The sequence below is a fragment of the Lepisosteus oculatus genome, chromosome 5 (genome assembly GCF_040954835.1).
Source record: "Lepisosteus oculatus isolate fLepOcu1 chromosome 5, fLepOcu1.hap2, whole genome shotgun sequence".
Classification (NCBI taxonomy): Eukaryota; Metazoa; Chordata; class Actinopteri; order Semionotiformes; family Lepisosteidae; genus Lepisosteus; species Lepisosteus oculatus.
The window spans coordinates 32,224,650-32,244,527 of NC_090700.1; the positions used below are offsets into that span (position 1 = coordinate 32,224,650).

Here is a 19,878-nt window from a genome sequence, read left to right on the forward strand (position 1 = left end):
GTGACCTGCATTCAAGGGAACCGGCACTGCATGACAAAACCTCAGCTGCAACACAGGGAACCAAGAGCAGAGGCCACTGGGAAAAGAAACGACTCCTGGCGTTTTTTTACCTAACACGAGGAAACTCAACTCCATAAACAGACACAAACCAGACTTTAAAACATTGCTACACAGTTCGATTATTCCCTGAGCAGCTTCTCCCGCAGGGATAAGAATGAGTTGAATAGTAGCACAACAGGAAAATATCAAGAAACAGGTGGGAGTTCAAGCAGCGCCACTCTCCAGAAGCGGCGATTATTTTCTTCCTTTTCTTTTCTCTTCATTCCCTTTAGGATCAGAGTAGATCGATACTTCTCTTGCAAGCGGCCCAGTACTTCACAAACCTCATGCAACGCTCAAGGCTAAACTCCAGCCTTGCTGATAAAGACTATCCTCGCACCTCGCCGCTCGCTTATTGATTGGCCCCGGTTTCCCACGATCGCAAGCCCGATAAGGACATCCACTTTTGTTTTTTTCCCTCCTCTCACACGCGGCCTGGGCCTGCCAGTAAAGAGCATCGCACACTCTCTGCTGTAGCCTTGAATGCAGCGAGTGAAAAGAGCTGTCAGATCACAAATTTGTGCTCCAGCAAAGCTGCGTCTCTGTCACCTTGCTGCAGGCCCTCTTCAATGTGCAATCTGTGCTTCGCTGCGCAGCTACTCGCGCGCAATGCAAGTTCCAGGTGAACTTAAAGCTGCAGCACCTTTACTGCATCGATTCCTTAACTTCCCCATGATGTCTCCTGTGGTGCGGACAAATTCACAAAGTGTGCTGTTCATGTTAAAGGACACTAATTACCTTTACATATAGAAGGGACCTACTTCAGCCACCACTCAATTGCTGCTCTGCCTCTCTAACATATGGTAGCTATTCCACCCCAGATCAGCTGGAGGAGAGAGAAACTGCTTCACCTGTTGCATGAAGGAGGAGCTTCAGGCCAGACTCTGCAAGCCCGAAGTGAAATGTCACCAGTAAACACCCCTACTCAGTACCATATGAACTTTCAAGCCAAGTCAGAACTTTGACTGCACATCTCACCCAAAGGAGCACCTGCTACAACACTGACACCATGACATGAGCACTGGTTTGGGAATGGTGGACCAGTAGGTGCACTCTTCTCCCTGGACCAAGAACACCACTTACAGCAATAAGCCAGTTTTCCTTAGGACTAGTGGTCTCGCATCCTGGTACTGACTGATTAACACAGAGGGGGTAATTTGAGCTCCTTCTCTCAGCCTGGATATTTACAGACAGATGAGTAGAAGCAGTTCTACATATCGCTCGTTGGCTTCGTCAGGACAATTTGCATGTGATCCTGCAATCGGAGTGGGAAGAACAGCTATAAAAAGGAATCCTTATTTACAAAGCAAATTAGATTAAACAACAAGAGCTCACTTGCTCACTGGTGCTAATCGATCAGTGGAGCTCATCCTACCTTTTCTTAAAGCTGCCGATGGAATCAATATCAACAGCACATAAGGGAAATTTGCACCAGAGACAAAGCACCCTTAGTGTCAATTACACGCAGAACAGCAGTGCCTCTTATTCCACATTCTGCGTGCTGCCTAGTGTTTAGTGAACTAAAGCACCCATTCTGAAGAGATCCTTTCTGTCAAGCCAGTGTTTAGATGACATTTGCCGAAGGTGATGAGGATCTACGAGTTTGTTTTCCCCTCAAGGCACTATTTTGAACCAGTGCTAATTGATGTGCGAGCACAGTAAGGGAAAACAACTGTTTAAGAGCCTGAAAAAAAAATTGTTGTGGTCAGAACTCTGCGTTACATGGCAGAGATTTATTTAAATACCACCTTACAGTGCAATTTAAAAAGCCATGAAAAAACAAACAAAAGGTATATTTGTGCAGCACATACTGCACACACTTGTCTTGAAACCAGAGGTGTGAGGGAATACTGTGCCTCACACATGACCCTGAAAGCATGGTTACAACAACCAGGCAAAAACAGTATTAATAATAATAATTGCTTACACTTATATAGCGCTTTCTGGACACTCCACTCAAAGCGCTTTACAGGTAATGGGTACTCCCCTCCACAACCATCCAGGTGGGGCTGCGCATTAGTGATGCGACGGCAGCCATAGTGCGCCAGAACGCTCACCACACATCAGCTATCAGTGGGGAGGAGAGCAGAGTAATGAAGCCAATTCATAGATGGGGATTATTAGGAGGCCATGATTGGTAAGGGCCAATGGGAAATTTGGCCAGGACACCGGGGTTACCCTACTCTTTTCGAGAAATGCCCTGGGATTTTTAATTACCTTGGTTTTACGTCCCATCCAAAGGACGGCGCCTATTTACAGTATAGTGTATCCATCGCCATACTGGGGCATTGGGACCCACATGGACTGCAGGGTGAGCGCCCCCTGCTGGCCCCACTAAAACCTCTTCCAGTAGCCAACTTTATCCAGTTTTTCCCAGGAGGTCTCCCATCCAGGTAGTGACCAGGCTCACACCCGCTGAGCATAATTGGGTTGCCAGTTGCGAGTTGCAGAGTGATATTCTTGCTGGCCATAAAACACACATCTTATAGGCACATGTATGCATTACTATGGTATAAACTGTATGATGCAAAGTCTACAATATCATCTCACTGGTCTGGCCACCAGGGATCACCTTTATATTTAAGCAGCTTGGCAACACAGCTGTCCAAGCTAGCATGCAATCCCTTCAGCATGTCCATCACACTTTACACTGATGTTGTTACATCTATGCCTCTCCTAATTTCTTCAGTTTCACAGTAAGCTCCTAGGCTTTGTGGCATGACTGATCTAATTGCGATCTGCGTTTCTGCCACGGGGCAATGCTGAAACCCAAGGAGGCAGGCTACGTCCGAAAGATGCCAGGAAACATGTCCAGTGCAGGCAGGCGAGCAGGATGATCTGTCTGGAGAACCTGGCAGAGCTTCCTCCACACAGCCCCGGGTGTCTTTCATCTGCTGCTGCTAAGTGACTTCACAAAGCGCCCGTCTGGTCCAGTACGGATCTGCATTCTGGACGTGCAGAATCGCACACGACAGCCTGAAACTAGCAACCAACAAGGGCGATGACTCCCGGAGCACGTTTGTGAATGAGAGTCTCGGAACAGCAAGGGTAACTGAGGGCCGCGATTGATGCACTCAGTTTCCGGCTGACAGACTGCATTCTTATCCAGTCGTGTTCAGCGCTTGGCCCCTAATGTCTTTTATTATCGAAGCATCATACTATGTGTGGCTGCAGCCCTTGTGTGACCATCATGTTGCAGCAAGGCTGAGTGATAGCAGCACGCTGGACAAGGCCTCTGCTGCCCAAAGAGCAGCCAAACTCTTGACAGCATAGTGCACTGAAAGCGCAGCATGCTCTGGGAGATCTCAAAACACGTAAGGATGTGAACAATGAAATGCCCAAGTGAGCATAAGCAAAATGCAGCATCAGGAAAGCATGTGGGAAAAGGCAATCTACTTGTCTGAAGCAGCATCTTACTCTCCGAAGAGCTGCAGGAAAAAAACGTAAACGCTCTGCAACCCAACACGTCTGCAAGTTTCCAAGAGTGACGTTCGTTTTGACTGCAGCTTACAGCAGAGAACCACCTCTGAGGGACTCCAGCTTTTCACTGTGAGCCAGTTACTACCAAGACCAACGCCTCTACAAGGACTCGAGTCTCGTATTAACCCCTCTCCTAGGGAAATTACAAAAACGGGTTTCTTATGGGTGCAAGGTGGTCACAAAGTGCAGTCTCGGTTTCTGCGAAAGTCTCGCTTATTGTGAACTCAGTCCGCTCGGAACGCAAACAGAACAACTTCCCGTAATCAGCCAGACATACCTTATGGAAAAGGGAGTGAGGGAGTTCTCCACAGACCCAACACTGAAGCAGTAATATCGCTAACGTACATTTTTTTTTAAAGAATAATGAATGATTGTATGCCTCTGACTAGCAATATTTGCAATCTTATCTAAAGAGCACTGTTTGCTCAGACATGTGGTTTGCCCACAATGGGAACATGACCACCCAAATCTCACAGTGTTTCAAATCACCCTTCCAGACGAGTACGCTCTTCATCACTGCCAGCTCTGTGGGGCAGTGCCCCACTCAACTCACTTCTGCCCCTCGTTGTTCACTACAGTAGCTTATTAGGGTGGCAGGCGGGAGTTGTATTCCTGACGCTAGATGAAACATGCCCGATCTGTACTGATGTGATCACCTCTTGAAGAAAAGGGACACCCTCCTTCCCTACAGCCCATAACGGAACGGAATACCTCCACTTGCAGAAAAGCCGGCAGAAAGATCCAAAAGTGAAAGCGATGCTTCTGCAAGGCTTCGTCACACCCTGACTGAAGCCGAGCCTCTCCTGGCAGGGAATGTTTCACAGCTCCTTAAAGTTCCTCCTCCCTTCCCCAGACACACATAACACACTTCATTCACAGCTGGAGGCTGAAATCCAGCCAGAGGCCTCCAGGAGCTCCAATATGGAAACAACAGCAGGTGTAAAATACAAATCCAAGATCACCCAGAAAAGGGTACAAGCCATCAAGAGGAAGAGCCACAAAAATCCAAAAATAAAAGAATTTAGAGAAATGGAGAAACAAATCTGGAACAATCAACAAAACCATTGAGGTTTAAGGAAAACTGATTTCAATCAGCAATAAAAACACGGTGATCAACCGTGGAGGAGCTCCAGGGAAGTTCGCTGCCCGTTTGAGGAGAAATCATCATATTGCACACGCAGGTATAATTACCAAAGGATAAAGAAGCACAAAACTAAAGCAACATGAGCAACTGTTCTACTGAAATTGATTTCATTGTGCGAATCAGTTTATTCTGAATATGGAGGCAAGGTGTTTGAAGGTGAAGCAGAGGTTGTATTTTTTTAAGGAAGTTAAGGAGTTTTAATGTAGGAAGCACAATGTCGACACTTTATAAGAACGTTCTGCAGAGCATTCTAACCTTTTGTATTCAGAGCTGGGGAGGTGCCTTGTCCTTGTTAGTTGCACAGGGAACCACATATTAATATAAAATTATAATTTTAGATGATCCCTCACACCCACTCTTTTTACAAAATACTCTTCTCCCTTCTGAGAGGAGGAACCAGATCTCCTGTATAAAGGCTAAGAGACCTTTTACTTCCTTTATACCTTAAAGTATTCAACTGTTGAATAATGAAAAAAATGTTTGTAGGTAGAGATCTTATTACTGCTTTTTAGACAATTTACACGTTTATTATTTTTTAATCTTATGGTACTGGAAGAGCTCCGATTTTGTGATATTGTTGAATGTTGTTTTGTATTATGGTATTTTACCATTGTTGCATTGTATTATTGTCATATATACTGTATGTTAATAAGCTCTTGACGTGCAAGAAAGGTTGATTCAATTAATTGACCAAAACCATGCAATTCTCTTTTTTCTGACTTTAAATCACAAGCTACTTCAATGCTCTTGCTTATTGATTTAAAACAGATCTGCTCTGGGCACTGATAATTTCTACAATCTAGCTGCCCATTTCAACTATCCAACTGCCCACAGGAGCATTCACAGCGGGGAACAAGCATTCACCTCAGCATTCACCACTGCCCCCGCAGAGCTCTGTACAGCACTGCTCTTCTTGTGTGGTTTATATTACTGCAGGCAACACAAGTCTCCAATTAAAACTCGTTTGCATTAACAGCGATGTTCCCTGACAAGCCAGACAAAGTTAGAAAGAAATTAAGACGGTATATTTAGGTGGCTCCGGATATCAGCTAACTTGTTCAAACAACTGGATTGCAGAGCTATGAGATGCAGTGCCCATACACATACAGAGGTGGAGACATGCCAGTCCTTCTACACAAGCAAGCCATTAATGACACGGTGATCACATTCAGCGCTCTCCAGTGTGTAACATTTGCATGGATGGGCGTTTTCTCAAATGCAGTGCTTTTCAACTTACAGGCATCCTGTCTTTCCTGAATAGCAGACAACATGATCGGCCTGAGAGAACTCTTTGAGCCTGTAGGGTCAGACACTGACTGCACCTGTGCTCGGCTGTTTCACCGCTGGTGGCGTTTCGGCAGACGGCTATGTGGGCAGCGAGGGCACAGGCGAGGCCGGCAGGCTGCCGGAGCATCTCTCAGCACTTTGCGCTTTGGAGCAAAGCAAATCTCTGGCACGTGCGTTTAGAAACCCATCAAACATGCACTCACTTTATACAAGCCAGGGGGGACGGCAGGGAATGAAAGAATAATTCAAAGAACACCATTTCAATTAAGAAGGAATGAATAGTTAATAACACTTTAAAGTTTACTACACTTAGCTAAGCTCTTCGATGAAACAGAGGAAACGAGAAAAGGTCTGTTTGTACTGGTCTTTGCCTTTCATTTAATACCTGGATGTTTTTAGCTTTCTGTCAGTGCAATGAGCTCATTTCTGCTCTGCGGATAGGGCCTGCTATCTCTTGCTTGCTCTGCTCCATGCAGTGCCTATGACTGCTCCAGCTAGCGCACACCACTTGACTCAGCATGGCACTGTGACTGACAGGCGAGCTATCTGCCTGCTGCACAGCACATCCGGGCAAACGGCAAACTGGCGCGCCTGGGCTCGTGCCACTCTGTGCCGCACTCCAGCCCGGGTCCTCTTTTAGCTTCCATCTCCGGTTCTCTTCTGCGGTGTCAGGGCGTTGGGCTGCCCTGAGCGCTGCTGTGCTTCTGCACGAATTCCCTTTTCTTCACACATCTGTGTGTTCCCTCAAGAAAGAGTCCTCATGGGATTGGAAAGACTGCATTTGGCTGCTAGCAATCAGTCCCAGATCTCACCCAGGAATAGCAACACGCAGATCCCGAACTTAATAGGTAAACCCCAGAGGACCTTGTAGGGCCTAATCGTAGGTAACAAATTTTACCTCTCAGTAGGGGTACTATGGCCAGAGCACAACAACCTGTATTTAAATGGTGTAAAAGAACAGAAGAATACAAATGAGAGGGGGCTACTTAGCTCATCTAGTTGTTTTGGTTGTTAGTACAGTAAAGTATAACAAGCCACATGAAAGAAAAAAGTCACATTTAACTGCTAAGAAAGTGATGTATTGTGGTGACAGATATAAAGGCTGTGTAGTGCACCACCTTACAAAGAATTTCCCAGAAAGAGAAATCAAATCACCTGACAGAATTGTGCAAATGCTAAATACAAGTCCCTTCAGCCGACACATGGGAGTGTTTTAAAAGTGGTCATTTCTCCCAACAACAGCTTCAAATCTAAAACCGCACAGACACCCTTAAAAAGAGTGCTATATTCCCCACCCACCCACCCCCCACTCACTTGTAATCAAATGATATTTTGACAAGTTTTTTCCCTAGATCTTAAGAATTTCAATGTGTGGTTTTTAATCTTTTACTTCATGCGCACTATTCCAAAACACACTCTACAATAAAGCCATCTGTGAGGAAGTGTGGAGGGGATTGAAATGCGTGCTGTCTCCTGCTCTGAATCCCACAGGTGCTGTACACTAAAGCCTCCCTGTGAATTCTGAACAGAAAACGGGATTTTACCACAGAATTTGAGGAGGAAAATTGGGCTTTGAAGCACAAAATATTAAAACCTCTGAACAACACAGATGTTGATTATGAAAAGGTAAAGGTAGTAATTCAAAAACGTAAGACAGGATTAGTATTCAGAACACCGATGTTGATGTACAACTGTGGAAATTGAACAACCAGCAATATTTTTGAAAGGTATACTCCTTTTAAATGCTGCAGGGATCTGTATAAAATAGCAGGCCAAGACTTCTAGCACAGAGCAAGGCAAAAAGTACAGCATCACAAGGACTGTGGACAGACTGTGCTACAGTGCAGAAGGCCATAAACATATGTTATGTAACATGCATTTCAGTACACTAATCATGCCTCTGTGGGAGAAAGAAAGAAAAATAGATCTTATATGTTGTTACAGCCCGTGCAACAATTTCAGTAAATTCATATTTTTTTTATATTTCCCTTGGCAGCTCTCCTAACTGAACCCAAAAAACACTTAAGACTTTTCCCAAAGAGCAAGTGGTCATAATTTCTCTAGCCTGATCAGATCAAAACTCTTGGAGGGACAGAGAAGCTGGAAGTTGGCCTGCGCATTCCCAAATTCCTGTGGAATGGCATCATCATGGCTGCCAGCGCTGAGAGCCTGGGAGCTAAACTGCTGGACTGTGTCTGTTGTCCAGCAGCAGGACCTGCATGCAATACAGAGCAAGCTGTCCGTCACAAGATCCAATCAGGATTTCAGTGGGATGACCAACCACATGAAAAGCCACTGTTGACGCCAGAAACAAATTCTATCTGCTTACACTAATAGAGCCTGGGCAAGCTCGGATTCCCATCAGTCAGAAATCCTCAAAGGGTCGACAGGCAATGAGGTTAAAAAGAACAAAAAACAAAGGTTTTTGGTATTACCATCTTATTTATCCAGAGGCCTCTCATCCTGCTGTTCGCAGACAGATCACAAACGCAGCTGGGCGGTCCGCTGCTCCAGACACCCACAACTCTTCACGTGAAGAAAGCCCCCCTCCGGTTCAGGGAGAGCCCCCCCAACAAGAAAACTGAATTTTAAGGAAAGGTCTAAGGAGTCTTTTAAGGAAGAAGCCCGCCCACATAATACCTCAGAATGTGACTAAAAAGGTCACAGATGCAGCCAGGGTTAGAGGATTTTTCTAGGTTTTACACCATTGGTGAAAGCATAATAGTACCTTTTCCTTTAAAAAAAAACACAGGGCACCAGCCAGTGGTCATTGTTTACCCCTACCAAGACTGTGGGAGTGGAACAGCAGGGAGACTGCTCAGGAGCACCCCAGTGACTTCCAGTTAAAAACATCTTACAGGAGCAAGGAACGAGTCCCACAGCTCAAATCCAGGCCATATCACCAGCTGAGAGTGGCCAGCACACTGTCAGCCAAGCACCACTTGGCAAGTGAGAAAGTCTATTGTTCCTCAGACAATGGTGCTGGGGCTTCGGCCCGGTTACGGCAGATCTTCTTCAAGGGGCGAGGCAAAGCACTCGAGCCCAGATTTCATGCAGAACTGGAAAGAGGGTTCTACTCCAGTACTCCAGCGCCAGTTGCTCGCCAGGCAGGCCAACAGTTGAGGTGAAGCTCTCACTGCCAGGAGGTGCCCACCTCAAGTCCAGACTCTGCCGCCCACTGACTGAGCTCAAGGGAGTTGAGTAGCTCACTCTGGGTGGGACATCTGAGTCCTGTACATGAGACACCAACCCAAGGGGCCAACGGGCACAGTTCGCAGCAGTGATTGATCGCTGCCTAGTCATTTTGGAAAGAAGAACCTATCCAAGCGGTTTCTCTCAGCTGCCAAATACCATGAGCAATGTGGGTTCACTGTCAGGGGGACTGTAGCACTGCATCACCATGAATACTGTCATACCTTAAACAAATCTTTAAAAGAGTAACACTCTTCCATATATACACTATACAAAACTGAGAAAAGAACAGAAGACAAGAGATCCCTGCTCCTTCTCTTCCTTCTCTCTTAGCTACCAAGGAAACTAAAATGGACCCCTTATTTCCTGCAATTCCCTCTCTGCTGCTTAATTAGCTGGCCTGTAATTGCTTTGTGTGTTGTAAATTCCACTGTAGGCAGAGATATAGCCCTATATCTTATCGCATAAAGTGCAGCAGATGCAGAGAACCTGTGGTCGACTTCTTAGTCAGTGTATGTGGAGGCTGGGGCTTTGCCATTAAGGTTTGCGTTTTTTATTTGCTTTTTGAGTCACTCACTTGTTATCGGGAGAAGAAAAAAAAACAGGCTTCGCGTTTCAACCTAAACACTCGACACAAAGCTCCATGCTAAGTAAAGTACTGAAGCCTTAGTAACCAAAGGACTTAGTATCATTTATGTCCTGTTAGGTGACACCGTTCCACCAGTCTGTCTCATTGTAATGAAACTGGCAGCACGGCAAAAAGAAAGAAAACAAAAATACAATAGGATTTCTCAGAAATAGCAGTATTAAATCCATCCTGGGAAAACCACATCTTAGTGAATGACTGAAAAAAAAAACGTCATTGGCTATATTTGCTGACACAGCCCGGATCTCTTTGGCTGAAATTACTGAGAAGAAGGAAGCCAAACCCTCAGACTCACTCGTACCTCTCCGCGGCCCCGCTCCGCACAGCCAGCCCCACGCCAAAGGACAGGAGGAGCCGTGCACTCCGTCCCCTCCTTCGCAGCACACAATAGCGACCAAGAAGAAGCAGAACTCCCACCCCAACACAAAACACTGCCAAACCTATTTGCGCCCGGCAAGTGGGACAACGCTGAGAGAAAAGCTCTAGAAAACTAGAGGCCATTCAGCCATTAACCCATCCAGGAAGCACTCGGGAACATTTTAAAAGATCCGACTGAATGTGCATCGACATGGCTGAGCAGCCTGTTCCAAACATCCGCCAACCTTTGTGTAATAGGAAGAGACTCGCGTTTCTCAGTCCTAAATATGCTATGTTTTCATTTCCATTTGTGTCCACAGCCTTTACATTCATTGCGTGATGAAGGCTATTCAAACCTTTCAGGATTTTGAATCCTTCTGGAGAGTTCTCTTTTCCCACCAGGCTATGGAGACCAGGTCCCATGGATGACAATGGCTTTTCTATGATCAAAGTGAGGACTGACAAACGTCTTTGAATTGGTTTTGTAAAACTTTAGCAGGACACAAATCCCGCCATAACTTAAAATGAACAGGAAAAGACGAGTAAACCATCCTGTGTGGGAAAACAGTCCAGTGACTTAAAACTGATACAAAAGCTACCCTAATCACCCCTACTCTTTCCAGAGTGAAGTGAGAGAGAATCTCTCTAAAAGTTCCCTTTCTATTAAACTAGTTCAGAAGCTCAGAGAGCTCAAATCTGTACTTCCCCCTTTCAGTTTTGATCATCAAAAAATTCTAGCGGTATCACAGGAAATTTTAGAATAATATTCTCATTTAGTTCTCTAATTTAAGAATAACAGCTTAGCTTGGCTGTAATTCACACAGGAAATGAATAAAAAAAATCACTGAATAGAAGGGGAATTTTATTTTTACCTCGTTGTGAAACAAAGCTTGTGCAATCTCTGTGAAACAAGGAGGGGGAGCACGTCTAAGTCAAATGTTCTGGCCATTCAGGACACAGAGCTGTTTCAAGGAGAAAGTGACCACAGCCAATAGCCAAACGTTTTGAACCAGGTCACAGGTGCATGAATAACGTCTGTTCCAAAGTCATCTCCAAGACAATGTGCAGTCTAATTCATGATCAGGACACTATTACTCTAGTTTATACAGTTCTAGGAATTTCTAATAGGTACATAATTAGCTAGAGGGAAGAACCTGTACGCTGAACAAGCTCAGGTTACATAGATTCACATCGGTCAACAGCGAGCCCCTAAAAAACACTCCTGAGTGCCACTGAATACTTTGCCTGCATCAGCAAATAAGGGCACTTTCTACATGACAGGGCTGCATAGCTCATGGTAATGTTGCACAATAGTTCGTGCTTGATCTAATGCTGTGGCTTAGTTCTCATGCCACAGCAGCAGCGGTTGGCATGCAATGCATGGAGAGACTAGTGAGGAGCCCCGTCGGGACCCCGATCCTCTTCACACAGAGATCGTGGACCACTAGGCCACACCACAAGCGTAGGTTCCCAAGACTCCAACATGGATGTTTTTAGCCATTTGGGTGTGTTATTGTTTCTGCCAAGATGTAGACTGGTCACACTACCTCATTAAAGTATAGAAATCCAAAACAAAAGCAGATCGAAAGGCCAGATGATTGGCCCACAGATCCCATTCAGCCCAACAGCCTGCAGGTAAACACTACTGCCATATATAACCGTCCTATTTTTACTGCAGCGCAGACTGGCTGTGGGAACAGAGCAAGAGGCCGGCTCTCTCATTGCCAGACAGACAGAGTGGGCTGCCAGGCCTCAGCCCAACAACTGCAGGCCCTGTAAATGGGGAAAAAAACATCCGGTTCCTGGGACACAAAAGCACCAAAGGGCTTGACAGCAACGACAAGAAGGGAACATTGCTGTACTACCATAACCAGTCAAGTCCCTCGTGTAGCAGAGCAAACAGCATCTGTCAAACCCCAACATTTACTCAATTCCTTTCTTCCGGTCTCTTGGTCTGAAGTTAGCACCTGTATATGACGGCACCACTGTTACGCTTTCCACAGGAAACAACTGTGTCACAGGCTGACACAACCAGCGTCAAAGTGCCCACAAATCGAAGAAAAGTATTCAGCTCCTGAGGAACTGCCTTTTTGTCACTGACTTCGGAGAACAGATTTGAGAGGACAGGCACCACAGCTGCACAGAGCCGAACACACAACATACCCAGGCAGCCTGAGTTCCAGTTTCGTTCTTGAAGATTTCATCATTCAGTCTTGAAGACAGGGCGAGCATTTGAAAGAAATTCAGTTTTAAAGGGGAACAGTGTTGTTCCTGGCTGCACAAACCCTACCCCACAGAGACATCAACATCGCCAGCAAAACACTCAGCATTCTGTCACATCTTTTTAGTCTGATCACTGCAATCAAAGTCACACCAGAGCAGGAAAGCAGATCACACTCCCGATGCACTGCAGGGCGATCCACTTCAGGTTTCATAAGATGCAGTTGTTTTGGTTTTTTTACACAAGCCAAGACCAGATGCTAGAGATTTCAAGCTTGTGACCTCAAGTCAATCAGCACCATTCAATATCAAGACATCTCTGGATGCTGTTCACTAGAAATCTACTGACACAGGGAACGTTTTCAACCCTTGTCCTTATTTATAGAGAAAATGATCATTTAAACAAAAAATGCAAGAATAAAACTAACCAGTCCCTTCGGCCCCTCTGGATCAAAACCAGAACTCGTAGCTGCCCTGGTTAAGAGAGGGTTTAAACGCCCAACTGTTAAACCATAGATCCGCACTCTTGCCTGGCATCTCCCACCAGCACAACACCCCTCCAGAGCCCTCCGAATCCTCTCCTCTTCGTCCACAGACAAAGGCCATGTCCCCCAAGCATATCCAGAAACCCCCGCTGACCAGTAGATCACTGGGGCAGTGTTCTCAGGAGAGAGACTCAGACCGACGGTCTCAGTTGTCGAGTAACAAGCGGTCTGACTAGTGCTTCTCTCCACCTGGCCCAGACACGGCTGGTTCACTTGCAAACTGCACGTCAGGGAGCGGATTGGGGGCACATTTATAGACTCTGAGGAGTCAGTAAACATACAGAAACAGTCCCCTGCAGATTTCACTGCAAAGCCCCTTTCTGTCAGAACAAGGAAACAACTCATGGCCTGACTGGAGTGACACACTTTTTATATCAAACAATATACAGTATATCATCTAATGATTACATACTATCAGACTTTTTATCTTTGATCAAAATCAAACGAAGATTGTGGTCTTTAAATTGTTACCTGACCATCTGTCTCCCTCCAGGGTCAGGGGGATTCCAGCAGCAGGTCCAGACAAACTCTTTTCTGCCAGGCAGTCAGACAGCCAGGGGAATACCAGTGAAAGACAGCCCAAGCCCAGAAGTGGTGAACTAGGCAGATAACGAGCTCTGTTCCTCACTCCCGCGTCTACAAGCAGCTCAGCAAAAACTGACCTGATGTTAACTGTTTACCAGCCAAAGCAGCTCCTTTGCTCTTAAACATTTGAAAACTGAGCCACGCCCAATGCAGACACTCAAAAACGAGGCTGCTATACTAGAGGCAAACCTTAAAGTGAAAAACCGGTGAGGTTTGGGGGGTTTCTACTAATTTCTTCCTAATATGGCAAGGTTCTGAGTATTTTCACAAGATCGTATCTGTGGCAATAGGGAGAATGGCCCTGAGAACACACAGAGGAGCAACGTATTCAGACCCCTCTTCTGAAACAGTCTTCCTCACAAGATACCGTAACAGTCCAAATAATGTGTCCTACTGTAATCAGTCACCCAGAGCTGCCAATGACAACCAAAGCAGTGAAACGCTGTAACATGTGGGCAATGACAAAGACACGGCCTCTTTCAGGAAGACTGATTTGACTTCAGGGGATAAAAGCATCACTACTGCGAGAAATTAAGCTTAAACTCAGCTTGACCAAAAGGTTTTCTGCTATACTTATCCAGGAAGAAGTCTAAAAAGATTATGTAGATCCGTTTCTTTGATATCTCTATAATCTTGTAAGAACTCCCTTTTTCCCACAGCTAGGCACCAAAGATAAATATCTTCTTCAAAGATGGAACAACAACCCGATAGCATCTAACAAAACTGTGAAGCTAATTCCTTACATTCACAGGAAACTTTTTTTTTTAAACTGCTGGCTAGGGCTAATCCCATAATCACTGTTAACCCCTAAACTACAGGAACACAAAAGCAATGGACAAGACGCTCAAGCACAAAGTAAAACACCTGTTCTGTCTGAAGTGCCATGAGCTCTCCCTCCTCTACACTCTCAGAGCCCCCCTGCAGCAGGACCAGCTTGTGCACCTCTGACGCAGAGAGAGGAAAATGAGCCAGTCCGCCCACTGCCTGCCCCCAGCAGGAAGAGGCTGAGATCTAGCAGTGCTGATAAGAGGCACAGAGATGCTTCACGAGACAGTAGGAGAAAGTGCTACAAAACACCACCACTGAGCCAGAGTTGCATGGCTGGATAAAGCATGCATGCCTGGGAGACAACAAAAATCCCTATTCTCACCAATCACCTGCTCACACTTTGATAGCAATACTGGACAGCCGACTTGACATCCCAGCATGCACAGCTGAGCAATATCCACCTCCCCATTGGTCAGCAGTCTTGGCGGGCTGTGTCCTCCAAGCATGTCCCGAAATCATGTCACTCAGGCAGTGGCCTCAGGAAGAGGCTCAAAGCGGGTAGCAGACTGTCTGACTGCTGTTTCTCCCACCTTGCTCAGACACTATGCATTCACTTTCTAACTGGATGGGTAGGGTGTGGTGTGCGACGGGGTTAGATTTATAGGTCCAGGGGTCAAAAAGGAGGGTAAATAAACATACAGCTACAGGACATTCCCTGAGGACTGAAAAAATCCCTTTTCAGTCTGCCCAATCAGATAACACAAAATCAAGAGGAACAGCCTGACTGGTGTGACTGAGATCACACAGAGGTTCATGACGAGACATGCCTGTGATGATTTATCAGCACTCTGTGACTGACTGATTCACCTGGGCAAAGAGAGGAAAGGTTTCTCACAAACTGTACCTTTGTTTTAAAAATTATAATTCCTTACATTTATATAGCGCTTTTCCGGACACTCCACTCAAAGCGCTTTACAGGTAATGGGGTCTCTCCTCCACCACCACCAATGTCCAGCATTCACCTGGATGATGCAACGGCAGCCATAGTGCACCAGTACACTCACCACACACCAGCTATCAGTGAGGAGGACAACAGAGTGATGAAGCTAGTTCATAGGACTGATTGCATGTTTAGAAAAACCAATTACAAAACCTCAAGGCATTTTTCCTGCCCCTTCTGATGCGGCTCCTCCTGGTAAACGCTGTCGATATAGTTAAAAGTTTCCTGCATCTCGAGGAGCAAGGCTCCATTCCAGTCTTGTCCAAAAGAATCATCTTGCGTGATCCTACATCTGCAGCATTAACCCCAAGCAATGACCAGCAAGTCTTCAGAAGGTTGTTCAACACACAACACAAGGTCTACATCAGCAGTGACTCTTGCGCCAGACGCTGCAGAGATCTCAATCAGATCGCTATCTGAGAACACAGCTCATCATAAAGTACTGCGCAATCCTTAGCGGTCTTCAACCATCTTGGTCTATTAATAGCTGGTTTGAGGCAGTCAGTGTCTTACTATGTAGCAGAAGAGGAAGCCTGCTAGTATCAGAACCAGAGCAGCAATCCAGCCTCAGCCACTAATGTGGAGACAGGGAAGCTGATCTTACTCCAGATCGGGGGGGGGGGATTCCAGCAGACAGTGCTGACAGGCTATATATATATGCACAGTATTTGTGTGTATTTAAAAAAGATTAATTCTTAAAGTGTCTCAAAGTCACGCCATCTGCACATCTCATTCATCAGCAAGTGAAGCAGGCTCATCACAGCACACGCCATGCTCGGGCGGGAACCCACTGTTCTTTGGTTCCGTTTGTAAAGGGAGATTACAGTGCCTTGCATTTTTCCCCATCACCTCCACAAGTCTCTCAGGACTTGTTCCATTACCATTATGTTCCATTCTTTCTCAGGTGATTGAGTGTGGTCCATTTGCTGGGCTCCGTTGTGCCCCCAGACCCAGACTGGCCATCCTGGTATACGATACCCACAACTTCATCCAAGCAGAACTGGCACAGGAGTCAACAGCACAGGAAAGAGAAGGGAAGCCAGTGCCTGGAAATTACCCAAACCACAAGTGGCGACTGATCTGAAACAAGCATCTCGCAATCCAGAGAAATCGAGTAAACGTAGACGGTTTTCAACTAACGCATGTCCAGAGGGGGAAATAAAACAGTACAGGATGTCCGAGTCCAAGGCAGAGCTCAGTGGAGCACAGCTGGTTACAGGCTCCGTGTCTCCAACAGGTCATTTCCACACCGGAGATCCCCACTTACACCGTGCGCTTCAAGACGTTTAGGACCTGGCCAGGATGCAATGTCAAAAAGGAAGCTGGGGTGCAGATATAAGTCCTTGCCAAAACTGCAGCACATATCCTGGCAGGTCCGGAGGTCCGCAAAACCTGGGTTCCGGAGGGGCCACAGGCCAGCGCCTTTTACAGGCCTTTATAAATCGCACGGCACTTTTCTCAATTAATAGCTCACTTGGAAACACAGATGTGCCACTGGCCTGTCACATCGATCATCTCATCTAGAAAAATCCATCCGAGGCAATGCTGCATGGAAAAAGGCCCAGCAGAACCCAAAGCTACCCAAACCCACCTCAAGAGGAGGACAATCTACTCCTGTATACCTGTAACAGCTAGACCAGTGAATCCTTAGCCCTGCTCCAGGGTCACCCGTGATCGTTCTGCAACAGTTCTTCAGAAGGAATCACTTCCTTAACTGAACAAGTATTAATACTTTTCCCTCATCTAAAGCAAGTGGCGTTAAAGTGCACTATCAAAGCTGCCGGGCTGAGGAACATCGAGCCGGACTCTAGGAATAAGCTCACAATAACATCAGTGTATTTTAATTTCAAGCACATGGGAGACGCTTCACTCATTACTGCTTGCCTGTCACAGTTGAGAGGTCCCAGTCCTTCCAGAACCTGTTTCAGAAAAGCCCTGAGCTTTACCAAATGGCCACCTTTCAGCTGCAGATTCTGCCCAGCAGGGCACCCATAATATACCCCCTCTCCCAACCCCGCGCCCACAACCCTCAGACACCAGGCCAGCTGGCTGTCTATAAAACCCTCCTTGGCCTCTCCCTACTAACAGCTAAACAGCACAGCGCCGAACCAGTAAGACTCTTGTACATTAACCAGCGCAGGAAAAAATGCATTTAAAATAAACACCGGCTCACAAGACCTGCTGTCTCTCATTAGGATCTGAAGCGAGGCCGTCGGCCTCCACACGCCCCCAAGGACTTGCACAAGCACTCGTTTCCCACGTCAGCGTGGGAGTGGAAGGACTGCGGCATGTCAGGTACAATTACAATTAATGATGCTGAAATGGAGGGGGGAAACAAGAGCAACTAAAGTGATGATTTAAAATACTCAAAAAGCAAATGAGTGCAATGAAATAATGGGACCTTTCCGGGTTTTCTCCACATCCACGTGGAAATGACTTATTTACCACCACAAGGACCCCTAGTTAAAATATGGACAGTCTCTGGGAAACCCAAGGTTAAAAAACCTGCTGGCATCACACTGGAGAGAAGAGCGCTGCTGAAGCCCAGTCGACCATCACATCAGAGCTGAAGATGTAGGAAGCTGAAAGGTTTTGATCATCTGATGAATCAAAACAGCCTTTACTGCAGTTTCTCTCATTGTTTGATCGTTCCCCTCAACAATCAAACACCTTGTAAAACTTCCTAAACACACCATTACGGGAGCTGGTTACAGGCTATCACACCAGGCTTGTTTCCCACAAGCCGAACACTGACGGTGTCCTGTACGGAAGACAAGTCAGGCTGCTGAAGCCAGGGATACTGCAGCAACAGCTGGTAGAGTATCTACACATCGCTTTGGAAGAAAGCTGTCAATCCTATTTCATGCATGAGGAGGAGGAGTATCAACAGAAAAAGCAGTGTGTGTGCTGTATCAAGACATTCCGCTATTTCATCCCACAGGAAATCCCTTTACCAACTGGCTCTTTCAATGTGGAACTCAAAGGCTGAAAGTTGAAGCTGAAAAATCCTAAGAGATATAAAACATACTGAAGTGAAACTGTTAAATTGTGCAGGTCTTTCCACTGGCTGGCAAACAGCATCAACGTCATCTGAATGCTTACAATCAAGCAGGATGTGTTAATTGTAAACGTACAACTTGTTGAAACTTGGACAAACATACCTATAATATTTACACTACGTTCAACAAGAGATGCCTTGAAGGCAACAAGGCTCAGCAGAGCCCTTCCTATTCGCTGTGCCAGCAACTAACGCCACCCCCTTAGTTCCAGGGGTGGGGTTAGTTAGGGGTGGCCTTGAACACCACACACATTAAAATCTCTTCTGATATGCTCGGAAAAAGACGCATTGTGATTATCAGCTTCGGGCTTATGTTAACAAATGAGAACAGAAAAAGGCCATTCAGTAAATCTTCTGGTGAGTTTTCTCCCGTTGCTTGCAGGGATAGGATCCTTGTGACCCTGTATTGGTAAAGCGGTTAGAAAATGGATGGATTACCCAAGAGTAAAGAAATATTATCAGATCATTGCTTGTAAGAACACAGCCACAAGCCCTGCCTCATCCACTGCTGGGCCTGCCAATTTGCATTTACACCCCCTGGGTGTTGATTTTCTCAGCTGCCTTATTGTACAGCTCAACTACGCCATGAAGGAGTTAACTTGCAACAGTAAAGGATTTGCAGAGGGTGTCACAGTGTGCACGGCTGGTGTGCGTTTTCACCACTGATCAAAGCATGCTCAGGCGTCAGCTTGCACTCAACACACTGCCACTGAAGCCTCGCATTCCTGAAGAGACAAAAGGCCTTAACTGTCGAGGGAGGTGCACTACTTTCTTCTCCCTGCTGTACCTGTTTATAGATGGCAGGCGACAACCCAGCGGGTGTTCTGAACGTTCGAGAGGGGACGAGCCACGGAGCACTGCCGAAAAATGTCAAGGGGCTCCCTCTTTGGGAGGGCCGGAAAACACGGCAAAGAGATCTGAGCTTGCTACCACATCCCCAACCTGAATGGACGATTTCCAGTTTTTAACAGGAAAACGAGGCCATACGCCTTAACGGACTCTCGTTTCTTAGATGATGTCCACAGATAAAAACTCATTAGCAGCCTCAATGTTGTGTGGGCTAGAAGGTTCAAATAAAACAAAAACCACGAAGTAGCCACCAAAACCTTCCCTCAAGCACATGTGACCTAGCTTTTGCAGCCTTGTTTAAAAGGGCAACAAGGCAGCCTGAGCTTCAGTAGCAGGGAGCAATTGGTGGAGATTGCCTGCACAACCGTCTCCATCAGCTGTACTGACACTGAATGACTCAGAAGCTAAAGCATGTGTTACTAGCTGCTGCCATGTCTTTCTCTAGTCACACAGATGGAGACAGAAAAGCACTTCACGAAACTTTGCAAAGCACTTCATAGGACTTAACAGGGTTTATGACTTGTAATCACTTAACACGTTCTATACAAGCCATGCAAAGCAGAATGTTCTAGGATGCGACAGTAGAATGACAAACCATGTTTTACATTCTCACCTACCTTGGGGAAAATCCTGGCCTGCTACACCACA

The 19,878-nt window shown here is 46.1% G+C and overlaps 1 protein-coding gene across 4 annotated transcripts in view; it reads right to left on the bottom strand.

Moving 5' to 3' along the window:
• Positions 1–19,878, bottom strand: part of rap1aa (RAP1A, member of RAS oncogene family a) — a 50,337-nt gene that overhangs the window by 23,113 nt on the left and 7,346 nt on the right. Inside the window, exon 1 of one of the 4 annotated variants that reach the window (XM_015342242.2) lies at positions 13,442–13,609. The exons of the other annotated variants lie outside the window; for them this stretch is intronic. The gene's annotated coding sequence lies outside the window, so the exon portion shown is untranslated. Of the gene's footprint in view, positions 1–13,441; positions 13,610–19,878 lie in introns of those variants that run through there. 4 annotated transcript variants of the gene reach the window in all.